Raw genomic sequence first — 13168 nt, 5'->3', positions numbered from 1 at the left:
TAGAGGAATCCCGGGAGGAACTTCCCGAGGACTTCCGGGAAGAGCTTTTGGAGGAATTCTGGGAGGACTTTGAACAAGGAACTATGGAGGAATTTCGGGAGGAACTTCCCGAGGAATTCGAGAAGGATTTTCCGGAGAAAATCCCGGAAGGAACTTCTGCAGGAATTCCAGGATGAACTTCAGGTTGAATTCGGGTGGAGCTTCCGGAGCAATTCTTGAAGGAACTTCCGGTGGAATTCCGGGAAGAACTTCCTGAGGAATTCTGGCAAGAAGTTCCGGAAAAAATCCGGGAGGAACTGCGGGAGGAATTTTTAGAGGAATCCCGGGAGGAACTTCGCGAGAAATTCCGGGAAGAACTTTTGGAGGAATTCTGGGAGGACCTTGAACTTGGAACTTAGGAGGAATTCCGTGAGGAACTACCCGAGGAATTCTGGGAGGAACTTCCCGAGGAATTCGTGGAAGAACTTCCGGAGAAATTCCGGGAGGAACTTCAGCAGGAATTCCAGGAGGAACTTCCGGTTGAATTCGGGTGGAGCTTCCGCAGCAATTCTTGGAGGAACTTTTGGGAAGAACTTCCTGAATAATTCTGGCTAGAATTTCTGGAGTAATTCCGGTAGGAATTACGGGAAGAACTCATGGAGGAATTCCGAATGGAACTTCTGAAGGAATTCCAGAAGGAACTTCCAGAGGAATTCCGGGAAAAACTACTGGTGGAGTCCCAAAGGATGAAGGTATACCTGGAAGAACTTCCGGAGGAATTGCTAGAGGAACTTCCGGAGGAACTTGAACTTGGAACAATCCAATTCTATTTTTCGGAGGAACTTCCGAAGGAATTTCGGGATGAGCTTCCGGAGGATTCAGGAAGGAACTTATGGAAGATTTCAGGGAGGAGCTTCTATAGGAATTCCGGGAAGAACTTTCGGTTTCGAGCTTCCGGTCAAATCTCGGGAGGAACTTCTGAACGAAATCCAGAATGAACTTCCGGAGGAATTGCGGGAGAAACTTCCCGAGGAATTTCGATTGGAACTGCGGGAGAAACTTCCCGTGGAGTTTCGGGAGGAACTGCGGGAAAAATTCCCGAGGAGTTTCGGGAGCAATTCTGAGAGAAACTTCTGGAAGAACTCCCGGATGAATTTCAGGAGCAACTTCCGGATAAATTCCGGGTGGAGCATCTGCAAGAATTCCTATATGGACTGTGAAAATCTTATTCCAGTACAATTCAAATCAACTTCCAATCCGTTCACAATCAAATTCAATTCCAACTCTAAATAAATTTCAATCGCATTCCAATCCATCATCACTAAAATTCCAATAATACGCCATTCTCGTTCCAACAAAATTTAATTCAATCCACAAACAATCTTTCAATCAATTCAAATCCAATCTAATTGCACTCCAATTCAATTCATCCATTTCAGTATTCGTGAAAAAGCACCACACATCAGCATATACACAAAGAAAATTACGAAGTATTACGTTTGTTGGAGTTTTGGTTGTAACTGCTCGTCAGACGGTTGTACAAACTGAATTGGTCGCACACACTTGGGGCGAAGCCCCCTAAGGGGCCCCACACACGCTCCGACATGTTGTACAACTTTGACTCCGCCCCCAAGTTAGTCCGACTAATTCAGTCTCTACAACCGTCTGACGAACAGTTGCTCCAACCAAAACAACAACGAACAATAATATCAGCAAATGTCATTTCCCTAGTAACTTTGTGCTTGCGCTGATGGATTTGTTGCTTCCCAACGGAATTTTCGACCATCAACTACATCGACGGATAGACCATTGTGGCCACCGGGAGGTCCCCTGAAAGATCCGGATCATCCGTAAACATGGTCAATTCGTAATTTTACCGTAAAGCGCCGGATTTTTTTTCATAAAACTTATTGTTATTGATCCCTGTGTATGGAATTGATGCTTTGACCATTGTGGACAGGTGGTTTCGTGGAAGATCCGGAACATCTGTAAACATGGTAAATTCGTAAATTTCATCGCAGAGTGCAGGATTTTTTTTGAAAACCTATTCTTGTCGAACCCTGCGGGTTGAATTGCTTCTGCAGAAGCTTCTGGAGGAATTCCTGGAGGAACTTCCCGAGGAATTCCTGGAGAAAATTTCTGAGGAATTCCTGGAGGAATTTCTTGAGAAACTTTTGGAGGAAATCCTGGTTTTTTTTACTTTTTTTCCATGATTTTTTGTTTGTTTTTGTGAGTATAAGTTCATCACGTAAAAAGGGAACTTTCGGAGGAAATTCCGGTGGAATTCCTGGAGGAACATCCGAAAAAAATCTTGGAGGCGCTTATGAAAGAATTTCAGGAGGAACTTCCGGAGGAATCTAGGAGGAAGTTCTGCAGAAATTCCTGGAGAAACCTGCGGAGGATTGCTAAAAAGAACTTCTGGAGGAATTTTTAGAGCAACTTCCGGAGGAACTTCCAACGAAATGTGGTGAAACTTTCGGAGGACTCTTATTCGTATTTTTATCGGAATTAAGTACGACATAACGGATAACTTCCGGAGGAATTTCTGGAGGATTTTCCGGATGAATATCTGGACGAACTTCCAGAGGAATTTCTGGAGAAACTAAGGAAAGAAATGCTGGAGGACCTTCTGGAGGAATTCCTGGGAGGAGGTTTCGGATCTGTTTCTTCTTTATTTAATTAAGTGTTTTTTAATAGAAATTATGTACAACACCACTGAACTTCTGGAGGAATCTCTGGAAGATTCATGACATCAACTAACCCTACGCCCAACCAGCGATTGTTAGATTTTCTAACAATTCTGTATAAGAATCTACCAAAACATGTATAAGAACTGGGCATATGCGAAATTGTTAGATTCTTATACAAAAAATGTAAGAAAAGCTTACAACGTTGTTAGATTCTTATACAATATTTGTATAAGAATCTAGCAATTTCGCATATGCCCAATTCTTATACAAGTTTTGGTAGATTCTTATACAGAATTGTTGGAAAATCTAACAACCACCGGTTGGGTGTTCTTCTTCTTCTTCTTATTGGCATTACATCCCCACACTGGGACAGAGCCGCCTCGCAGCTTAGTGTTCATTAAGCACTTTCACAGTTATTAACTGCGAGGTTTCTAAGCCAGGTTACCATTTTTGCATTCGTATATCATGAGGCTAACACGATGATACATTTATGCCCAGGGAAGTCGAGACAATTTCCAATCCGAAAATTGCCTAGACCTGCACCGGGAATCGAACCCAGACACCCTCAGCATGGTCTTGCTTTGTAGCCGCGCTTCTTACCGCACGGCTAAGGAGGCCCCCTACACCGGTTGGGTGTACTGTTCTGATATATTTAAAGCAGTAAATCCGTCAACTAGTATTTAATAAAAAGTTTATTTAAATTTTATTGAAATTAAATTAAATCGTCTCTAGAAAGAATTAAAATCTGCTTTCAAACTTCCAACGTCAAATGATACATGACCGGCAAATCCGCATGCATTGCGTTTAGCGGCATTCAAGAGGCCCGGAAGCCTCCTTTCAAGAGGCCCGGAAGCCTCCTTTCAAGAGGCCCGGAAGCCTCCTTTCAAGAGGCCCGGAAGCCTCCTTTCAAGAGGCCCGGAAGCCTCCTTTCAAGATGCCCGGAAGCCTCCTTTCAAGAGGCCCGGAAGCCTCCTTTCAAGGGGCCCGGAAGCCTCCTTTCAAGAGGCCCGGAAGCCTCCTTTCAAGAGGCCCGGAAGCCTCCTTTCAAGAGGCCCGGAAGCCTCCTTTCAAGAGGCCCGGAAGCCTCCTTTCAAGAGGCCCGGAAGCCTCCTTTCAAGAGGCCCGGAAGCCTCCTTTCAAGAGGCCCGGAAGCCTCCTTTCAAAGGGCCCGAAGCCTCCTTTCAAGAGGCCAGAAGCCTCCTTTCAAGAGGCCCAGAGCCTCCTTTCAAGAGGCCCGGAAGCCTCCTTTCAAGAGGCCAGAAGCCTCCTTTCAAGAGGCCCGGAAGCCTCCTTTCAAGAGGCCCGGAAGCCTCCTTTCAAGAGGCCCGGAAGCCTCCTTTCAAGAGGCCCGGAAGCCTCCTTTCAAGAGGCCCGGAAGCCTCCTTTCAAGAGGCCCGGAAGCCTCCTTTCAAGAGGCCCGAAGCCTCCTTTCAAGAGGCCCGGAAGCCTCCTTTCAAGAGGCCCGGAAGCCTCCTTTCAAGAGGCCCGGAAGCCTCCTTTCAAGAGGCCCGGAAGCCTCCTTTCAAGAGGCCCGGAAGCCTCCTTTCAAGGGGCCCGGAAGCCTCCTTTCAAGAGGCCCGGAAGCCTCCTTTCAAGAGGCCCAGAAGCCTCCTTTCAAGAGGCCCGGAAGCCTCCTTTCAAGAGGCCCGGAAGCCTCCTTTCAAGAGGCCCGGAAGCCTCCTTTCAAGAGGCCCGGAAGCCTCCTTTCAAGAGGCCCGGAAGCCTCCTTTCAAGAGGCCCGGAAGCCTCCTTTCAAGAGCCCCGGAAGCCTCCTTTCAAGAGGCCCGGAAGCCTCCTTTCAAGAGGCCCGGAAGCCTCCTTTCAAGAGGCCCGGAAGCCTCCTTTCAAGAGGCCCGGAAGCCTCCTTTCAAGAGGCCCGGAAGCCTCCTTTCAAGAGGCCCGAAAGCCTCCTTTCAAGAGGCCGAGAAGCCTCCTTTCAAGAGGCCCGGAAGCCTCCTTTCAAGAGGCCCGGAAACCCCCTTTCAAGAGGCCCGGAACCCCCCTTTCAAGAGGCCCACAAGCCTCCTTTCAAGAGGCCCGGAAGCCTCCTTTCAAGAGGCCCGGAAGCCTCCTTTCAAGAGGCCCGGAAGCCTCCTTTCAAGAGGCCCGGAAGCCTCCTTTCAAGAGGCCCGGAAGCCTCCTTTCAAGAGGCCCGGAAGCCTCCTTTCAAGAGGCCGCGAAGCCCGCGTTCTACAGGCCCGCAAGCCTCCTTTCAAAAGGCCCGGAAGCCTCCTTTCAAGAGGCCCGGAAGCCTCCTTTCAAGAGGCCCGGAAGCCTCCTTTCAAGAGGCCCTTAAGCCTCCTTTCAAGAGGCCCGGAAGCCTCCTTTCAAGAGGCCCGGAAGCCTCCTTTCAATAGGCCCGCAAGCCCCCCTCCAAGAGCCCCCGAAGCCTCCTTTCAAGAGGCCCGGAAGCCTCCTTTCAAGAGGCCCGGAAGCCTCCTTTCAAGAGGCCAGAGCCTCCTTTCAAGAGGCCCAAGCCCCCTTTCCAGGGGCCCGGAAGCCTCTCTTAAGAGGCCTGGAAGCGTCCTTTCATGAGGCCCAGAAGCCTCCTTTCAAGAGGCCAGAAGCCTCCTTTCAAGAGGCCCAAGCCTCCTTTCAAGAGGCCCGGAAGCCTCCTTTCAAGAGGCCAGAAGCCTTCTTTCAAGAGGCCCGGAAGCCTCCTTTCAAGAGGCCCGGAAGCCTCCTTTCAAGAGGCCAGACAGCCTCCTTTCAAGAGCCCCGTCACCCCCCGTTCACGAGGCCCTGCAGCCTCCTTTCAAGAGGCCCGGCAGCCTCCTTTCAAGAGGCCCAGGCCTCCTTTCAAGAGGCCAGGAAGCCTCCTTTCAAGAGGCCCGAGCCTCCTTTCAAGAGGCCCGGAAGCCTCCTTTCAAGAGGCCCGGAAGCCTCCTTTCAAGAGGCCCGGAAGCCTCCTTTCAAGAGGCCCAGGCCTCCTTTCAAGAGGCCCGGAAGCCTCCTTTCAAGAGGCCCGGAAGCCTCCTTTCAAGAGGCCCGGAAGCCTCCTTTCAAGAGGCCCGGAAGCCTCCTTTCAAGAGGGCCGGCAGCCGCCTCTCAAGAGGCCCGGAAGCCTCCTTTCAAGAGGCCCGGAAGCCTCCTTTAAAGAGGAGCCTCCTTTCAAGAGGCCCGGAAGCCTCCTTTCAAGAGGCCCGGAAGCCTCCTTTCAAGAGGCCCGGAAGCCTCCTTTCAAGAGGCCCGGAAGCCTCCTTTCAAGAGGCCCGGAAGCCTCCTTTCAAGAGGCCCGGAAGCCTCCTTTCAAGAGGCCCGGAAGTTTCTTTTCAAGAGGCCTGGAAGCCTCCTTTCAAGAGGCCCAGAAGCCTCCCTGCAAGAGGCCCGAAAGCCTCCCTGCAAGAGGCCCGAAAGCCTCCTTTCAAGAGGCCCGGAAGCCTCCTTTCAAGAGGCCCGGAAGCCTCCTTTCAAGAGGCCCGGAAGCCTCCTTTCAAGAGGCCCGGAAGACTCCTATTAAGAGACTTGGCAGACTCCTTTCAAGAGGCCTGTAAGACTCCTTCCAAGAGCTCTAGAAGGCTTCTTTCAAAAGGCCCATCTTCTTCTTCTTATTGGCATTACATCCCCACACTGGGACAGAGAAGCATCGCAGCTTAGTGTTCATTAGGCACTTCCACAGTTATTAACTGTGAGGTTTCTAAGCCAAGTTACCATTTTTGCATTCGTATATCATGAGGCTAACACGATGATACTTTTATGCCCAGGGAAGTCGAAACAATTTCCAATCCGAAAATCGTCTAGACCGGCACCGGGAATTGAACCCAGCCACCCTCAGCATGGTCTTACTTTGTAGCCGCGCGTCTTACCGCACGGCTAAGGAAGGCCCTTAAGCCTCCTTTCAAAAGACCCGAAAGCTTCCTTTCAAGAGGCCTGAAAGCCTCCTTTCAAGATGCCCGGAAGCCTTCTTTCAAGCGGCCTAGAAGCCTCCTTTCAAGAGGCCCAGAAGCTTCCATTTGATATGCTCGGAAGTCTCTCTTCAAGGGGCTTGGAATTTATCTTTCTAGGGGCTTGGAAGCTTACGTTCAAGAAGCTTAGAGGCGTCATTTCAAGATGCTTAGGTTTCGGTCCGATTCGCGAATTAAAATCAAATTAAACTTAAAAGTGACAGTTCGGTAATTATGAAATCAAGAACCCAGCTGATAAGAATGGCTGGTGCTACCCAGCAAGACCAACAGAACATCTATCAAAAACGATTCAACGTCTGTCAAAAGTAATCTTGCTCTGCGAGCAGGGTTATTTGAAAATTATTGAACTGTCATTTTTAAGTTTAATTTGATTTTAATTCGCAAATCGGACCAAAGCCTCAGAAGCCTTCTTTTAAGTGGCTCGAAAGTCGTCTTAAGAGGCTCGGAAACCTCTCTTCAAGAACTCGGAGTAATGAAAATTTCAGCCAACTTTATGGAGAGTCCTATATTCCGTTTATTTTCAGTTCCATTTTTCTTATATCTTATGAGTTACACTTATTTTCATTTACAGCAAAAAATAGGGGGTACCTCAATTAATTCAAAAGTGCGAAGGGGTACTTCTCAAGAAAAAGGTTGAGAACCGCTGCCGTACTCCATTACGTTTTCACCTTAACTTCTCTTGGGGGGCCAATAAAATTACATTTACGAATCGACTATATTTTGCGAATGTTCCGGATCTTCCATGAGTCCACTCGGTAGCTACAATGGTTCTTATGTGGTCCTATTCCGAAATCAGGGTTCGACAACAAATTGTTCCTAAAAATCTGGGCGCTTTACGGTGGAGAATAAAGAATTGATAATTTTTATGTATGTTCCGGATCTTCCTGCAGCCCACTTGGTGATCACAATGGCACATGTGTGGTCACATCATTAAGGTTCGACAATGAATAATTCTAAAAAAATCCCGACGCCCAACGGTTAGGTTGACCAGATCATTTCGGTGAAAAAACGGGACAAACGTGCTTGCAAAACGGGAAATGTCAAAAAACCTTGTGATAAAATTCAAGAGCTGTGAACTTTGAAACCGTCTGTCCACCAGTCGTACAACTTGCCCACAAACGTTCCGACTTTAATCCGACCGAAAAAAATTTAAAAGTCAAAGTTCGCGGCGTGTATATGGGAGACCTTTATGACAAAAAAATGAGCATCGCTAAAACTTTCACTGCGTGACTTTCATTTCTTGACTATTTGAAAAAAAAAATACCGAGGGGTCCTGTACAACTTTTTTTCTCCCTGAAACGGAACTTTTTAGTTGGAAAACCATCGATTAGGAAAAGGAAACGAATATAAGGGCCGATGTCCACGTAGCGGGTTTTTACGTGAACGCGGCGTGCACGCAACTTGAAAAAACGCTACATGGGCATCGGCCCTAAATTAGCAAAAGCTCTTTATTCTTAAATGATACGCGGTCGTATAAATGCCAACTTTGTATTATATATTTAGAAGATATTAACACGCCAGTTTTCTAAGGGTATGCGATAACACATTTTTTCCTAACGAAACGAAACGAAACGAAAAATAAAATGCTTATGTTGATTCGAAACGGAACGAAACGAAATATTGATTTATTTTCGAGACTTCGAAACGATACTAAATCAAGGCCCATTTAATTCGAAATTTTACGGAACGAAACGAAATTTAATTTTTTTCCGTGGATTTTTTAGTGAATTGGTTTTATTATATGATTTCATTTTTCCGAAGTTAAACAACGGTTTTGTGACGAATAGTAGTTATTTATTTCGATTTTAAGGACGGCTACGCAGTGTTGAATTATTGAAACAAGATGTATATTTATCCGACGTTTCGACACGGGGATGGTGTCTTGATCAGGGGAACCATCCCCGTGGCGAAACGTCGGATGAATTAACATCTTGTTTCAATAATTCAAGACTGCGTGGCCGTCCTTAAAATCGCAATAAAAATATACAGTCGATTTCTCAATAGTAGTTATTTATTTTTGTGAGTTATAGTAGCAGATGAAGCAGGCTGTTATAAATATCAGCGTTTCAGTTTATATACTGTCTATGCGAGTCATCGCTGAAACGTCGCTGGACCGTCGCGTCGCGTCACTCAACCATCGAGCGCTTTTTAGTTTGGTGCTGCAGCGATGCATTGAATTTGCCTGCGTCGTTGGAGCACTTACTGGAAACGGGACCAGCGACCTTCCAGTCGAGCGACGTAGTTGAGACATGTTCATACATGTTCCTGATTTTTTGCTGCATCGACAATATCACTAGCAGACCCGTCGAACTTCGTCTCGCCCTAAATAAATTAGTTAGCACAAACATTTATTTTGTATTCGCAATATAAGATTGAATGGTCGCTCTACGATTAGAAAGACAGAGCAAACGTCAAAATTTCTAGAGCGGAGAGGGGTCTAAACATTTCTTGTCTTTAAAAAGCTCCACATGCCGAATTTGGTTCCATTTGCTTGATTCGTTCTCGAGTTATGCAGAAATTGTTGCTTCATTTGCATGGGAGCTCCCCCCTTCTAGACCGGGGAGGCGTCTCAACCCGTCATAGAAACATTTTTTGTCATCAAAAACACCCACATGCCACATTTGGTTCCATTTGATTAGTTCCTGACTTATGTAAATATTTGTGTTTCATTTGCATGGGAACTCCTTTTTCCAAAGAGGGGAGGGGGTCTTGAACCATCTTAAGAACCTTTGCCGGCCCGAAAACCTCCTGTATACAAAATTTCACGCCGATCGATGCAGTAGTTTCCGAGTCTATAAGGGTCAGACAGACAGAAATTGATTTATATGTACTTCAGTATTTGTATCGCTTTCAAAGAAATTCAACGTGGAGCATGTGCTCCCGAATCTGATCTGATTTCATATTAGTTTAGTTTTATATCAGTAAGTCCAGTCTGCATATACACAGCCATCACTTGGAAGAATCGACTATTTTTATTATTTCTTTTGCCAATACTTGTGTTCGAAGCACATCCTGAATGTTAAGAAAATTATTTTGAGCTTTTTAGTGGAATGTCTTCACTTGTCATAAGACATCCGGAATGTTGTTCAAGGATTAAAGCTGCCAGGCCTACTATTCAGCGTTGTCGGATAAGTTCTGTGGAAATCAATTCATAGTTTGATTCCACATTCAAGCCATAGAATGGGGACATACCAACCGTTGCGTTTACAATATTAAGTAATGACTAAAAAATCGTATCCAGCAGAAAAAGTTCCGAACTGTATGATAGATAAATTTTTGGAAAATATACAAAAAAAAATGAGATAAGCTTTCGAACAAGTACTTCAGAACTTTTTCCGTATCGTACATCAATCAGATTTCAATTACAATTTGTCTAGAATTTATTATAAGCATTTTAAAATGATCTTCCTATGCTGCGCTGTAGGATCTGTCAAAGTTAACACCGTCGTGTGTCTTCTTCTTATTTTTACTTGGATTCGTCTATAGCCTTTTGATACATACTTCTCAAAATTATTTCTCCATACCTGGCAAACTGCTGATGTTGATGATTTTACTTGGATTCGTCTATCATTTCACTCCAAATTCAATTTTTTTATAGGAGGCTCGGAAACCCATAGTCTTATATGCAATCAGTTCGACGAACTGTTTGAGTTTCTGCTTATGAGACATGAAAAAATTGTTGCAAAATTTTCATCAACCGATTTTCTGGCAATTAATTGCATTCGATAGGGCCAAAGAATTTGGATACGATCGGTCATCGCGTTAAAAAAATATAAAGAAAATGGTGATTCGAATTGAAAAGGTTGGTATTATAGGTAATTATTGATAAATACCCAGGTAAACAATAAGCATTAAAGTCAGCACTATAGTAGCATTATACTGGCATTACATATGCTCCATGCTGTAAATAAGCATTTCGAAAACCTGGCTGTTCTAAATAAGCATTCCTAAAGCAATCATGAGAGGCATAGTCGTATAATAGCATTTTGAATGCACAATGTTGTTTTTCGTTAAGTGCAATGGGACACCTACATTAGTGCCACTTTAAGGCCTGTAGTGTTCATACGTCAAACGTTTTCCAATATGGAAATCGGTACGCGCAGAATGTTTTTTCCATTCCGACCATTGACAGGAGTACTTGTCGTTAACCTAACCCTATCACTAATTACATAGTTTAGCTATATTTTATTATTCCATTGCACTATTTTCGATAGATGCATTAAAGCAGCACTACTGTAGCTGTTTCATTGCAACTGGGTATGACGTTCGTGACGGTTGCATTCTGAGATGAGTTAGATTAAGATTCAATGTTCCTGATGGGGCGTAATATTTATGTTGAGCAAAATTATTCCCACTACCATCTCTCTCTTATGGATCAACTGGTAAGGGCGATGACAACTACAGCGTCGGGTGGCAAGAGCGCGAGTTCGAATCCCGCTTGAAGAAAGTAAAAAATTAAGTTCCATTTCAAATATGAAAATATAATAACGATATAAGGGAAGATCCATTAATCACGTAACGCAAAAATTGGGCATTTTCAACCCCCCCTCCCCCCTATGTCACACTTTTTGTATGAAACGTCTGAAAATTTTGTACGGATCGTCACACTTTGGTCCACCCCCCTCCCCCCTCAAAGCGTTACGTAATTTGTGGATGCTCCCTAATATGAAAAAAAACTATGTAAAAAAAGAAATAGATAAAAAATGCTTGTTTTTAAAATAAAGCATTTATTCAGAAATTCGGATGCTGAATAAATGCTAATCAGTAAAATTTCTACTTTATCGATAAAGTAGGATTGAGCACTTAAGCAGCCATATATTGGGCCAAAACCTGCATTAAAATAGCATTAAAGGCGACTATAGGGCTTATTGGCATTTGCAGTAAAGGCGCATATAATGTCACTTAAATGCTATAATGCTTACTGGTTACCTGGATAAGGAAAAATTGACCTTTTATAGAGGAGTTGAACAACATATCGCACTAATCCGATTTTTTCCAAACAACAATACTCAATCCACCATCATAAATTGTACGGCGCGTATAAAAAAATCTCTTCTTGCGCTTATTTTCAGTCGCAACCAAAAATAAGCGCCAGTTAGTCGCCTAAGAAAAACATACTATCAGAAAAAAACTACTTTGATATTTTTGAAAATTATAATTTGGCACGCACCTAGTGGGTTGTGGCAGTGAATGCTTTGATAGCACGTGCGATTTGTACTGCGGATAAATTTTGCACATCTATGAGACCTTTGGAAGATGATAACGATAGTTATAATTTTGTTGGCATAATACAGTTCTTTATGGCATTTTTTCTATAACTTACTAGTTGACCCAGCAGGTATTACCCTGTATAGTAAGCGAAAATGTGCGTTGGTAACTGCCCATGTAAAAATTCCATACGAATCTTAAGTTTAGTTGTTCACGATATGTTCAACCTTAATCTTGATTTTCGTATGAAGAAATATCATATAATTTGATATTTGATATTGCAATGCCTCCTTAAGGAGGAAATGTGATATAAGAAAATTAATAAAATTGTTATTATGTAAATAAATGACCAACAAATCTTAATGCATTCTACAACATGGAAAATTGTCTGTGTTTCAAGCATCATGTATTTTGATATGTGTGCCCCCGAAAGCGTGGGGTAGATTTGAAGTTGGATTCTAACGGGTTTCACCTCAAAGTACGTAAGCTTTCAATTGCTGCTATGCATAGTCTGAGCTGAAAGAAATCATGAGAAGTAAAGAACTTTCGGAAATTTTAAGGATCTTTCACACCGTTCTGGATTTTTTTTTTGCAAATTCCATGCGAATATCTAGAAATGCCCATGGCTCTGAAACAGTGTTGTAAAATGTCATTTGCATTCGTTTGTATAATTTTCCCTGAACTTTTTCCAGAAGGTAGCTATCAATTCATGATGTATGACGAGCTTATAGCGCTTAAATGTGCCTACAACTTTATCTAACAAGACAATGCTGTGAATATGTAATCCGGGGCGTGGGAGGCAAAATGTCATTCAAATGACATTATGTCAAATGACACGTGACATTTTGGAGAGTTTTCACTCTCCAGCCTCAGATGTTATATTTAGAGCAATGTACCCTTGGACAAAAATATAGCCCTACTCAAGCGTTATGAGTACATCTAATATTATGAAATATTGGCTTCTAAAGAAAGTTATGAATAAATTAGTCAAATGACATGCAGATGACATTTTACAAGCCTGCTCTGAAATGTTCCTTACATATTGTGCAAAACGTCAATGAATATCATGAAATTTAAATCCTGTATATTTCGATGATTAGCCGAATATTGATTGTTGTGTGTAATAGCTTAAATCCTCTGAACTTTTAGTTCTTACTTCTAGGTGAGATTTAAATTGTTGTTTGAAAGTGAAATATTACATTTTGCTTTCGTTACAGCCTTCTTAACTCTTAAGCGGTGCTTACTCATGCATTTGAACCTGGGGTGGCATTGTGCATCTCGATTCGAACGTAATTCTATCGAGTCGAACATGTTTGGCATTACGGGTTTCGATTCGATCTCGAAAACGACTCATCGTTCGAGTATGCTCGAGGAGGTACAAGAATA

Source organism: Armigeres subalbatus, chromosome 1, assembly GCF_024139115.2.
Source record: "Armigeres subalbatus isolate Guangzhou_Male chromosome 1, GZ_Asu_2, whole genome shotgun sequence".
NCBI lineage: Eukaryota > Metazoa > Arthropoda > Insecta > Diptera > Culicidae > Armigeres > Armigeres subalbatus.
The sequence above is the reverse complement of the archived record's forward strand: the minus strand, read 5'-3'. Positions refer to the sequence as shown.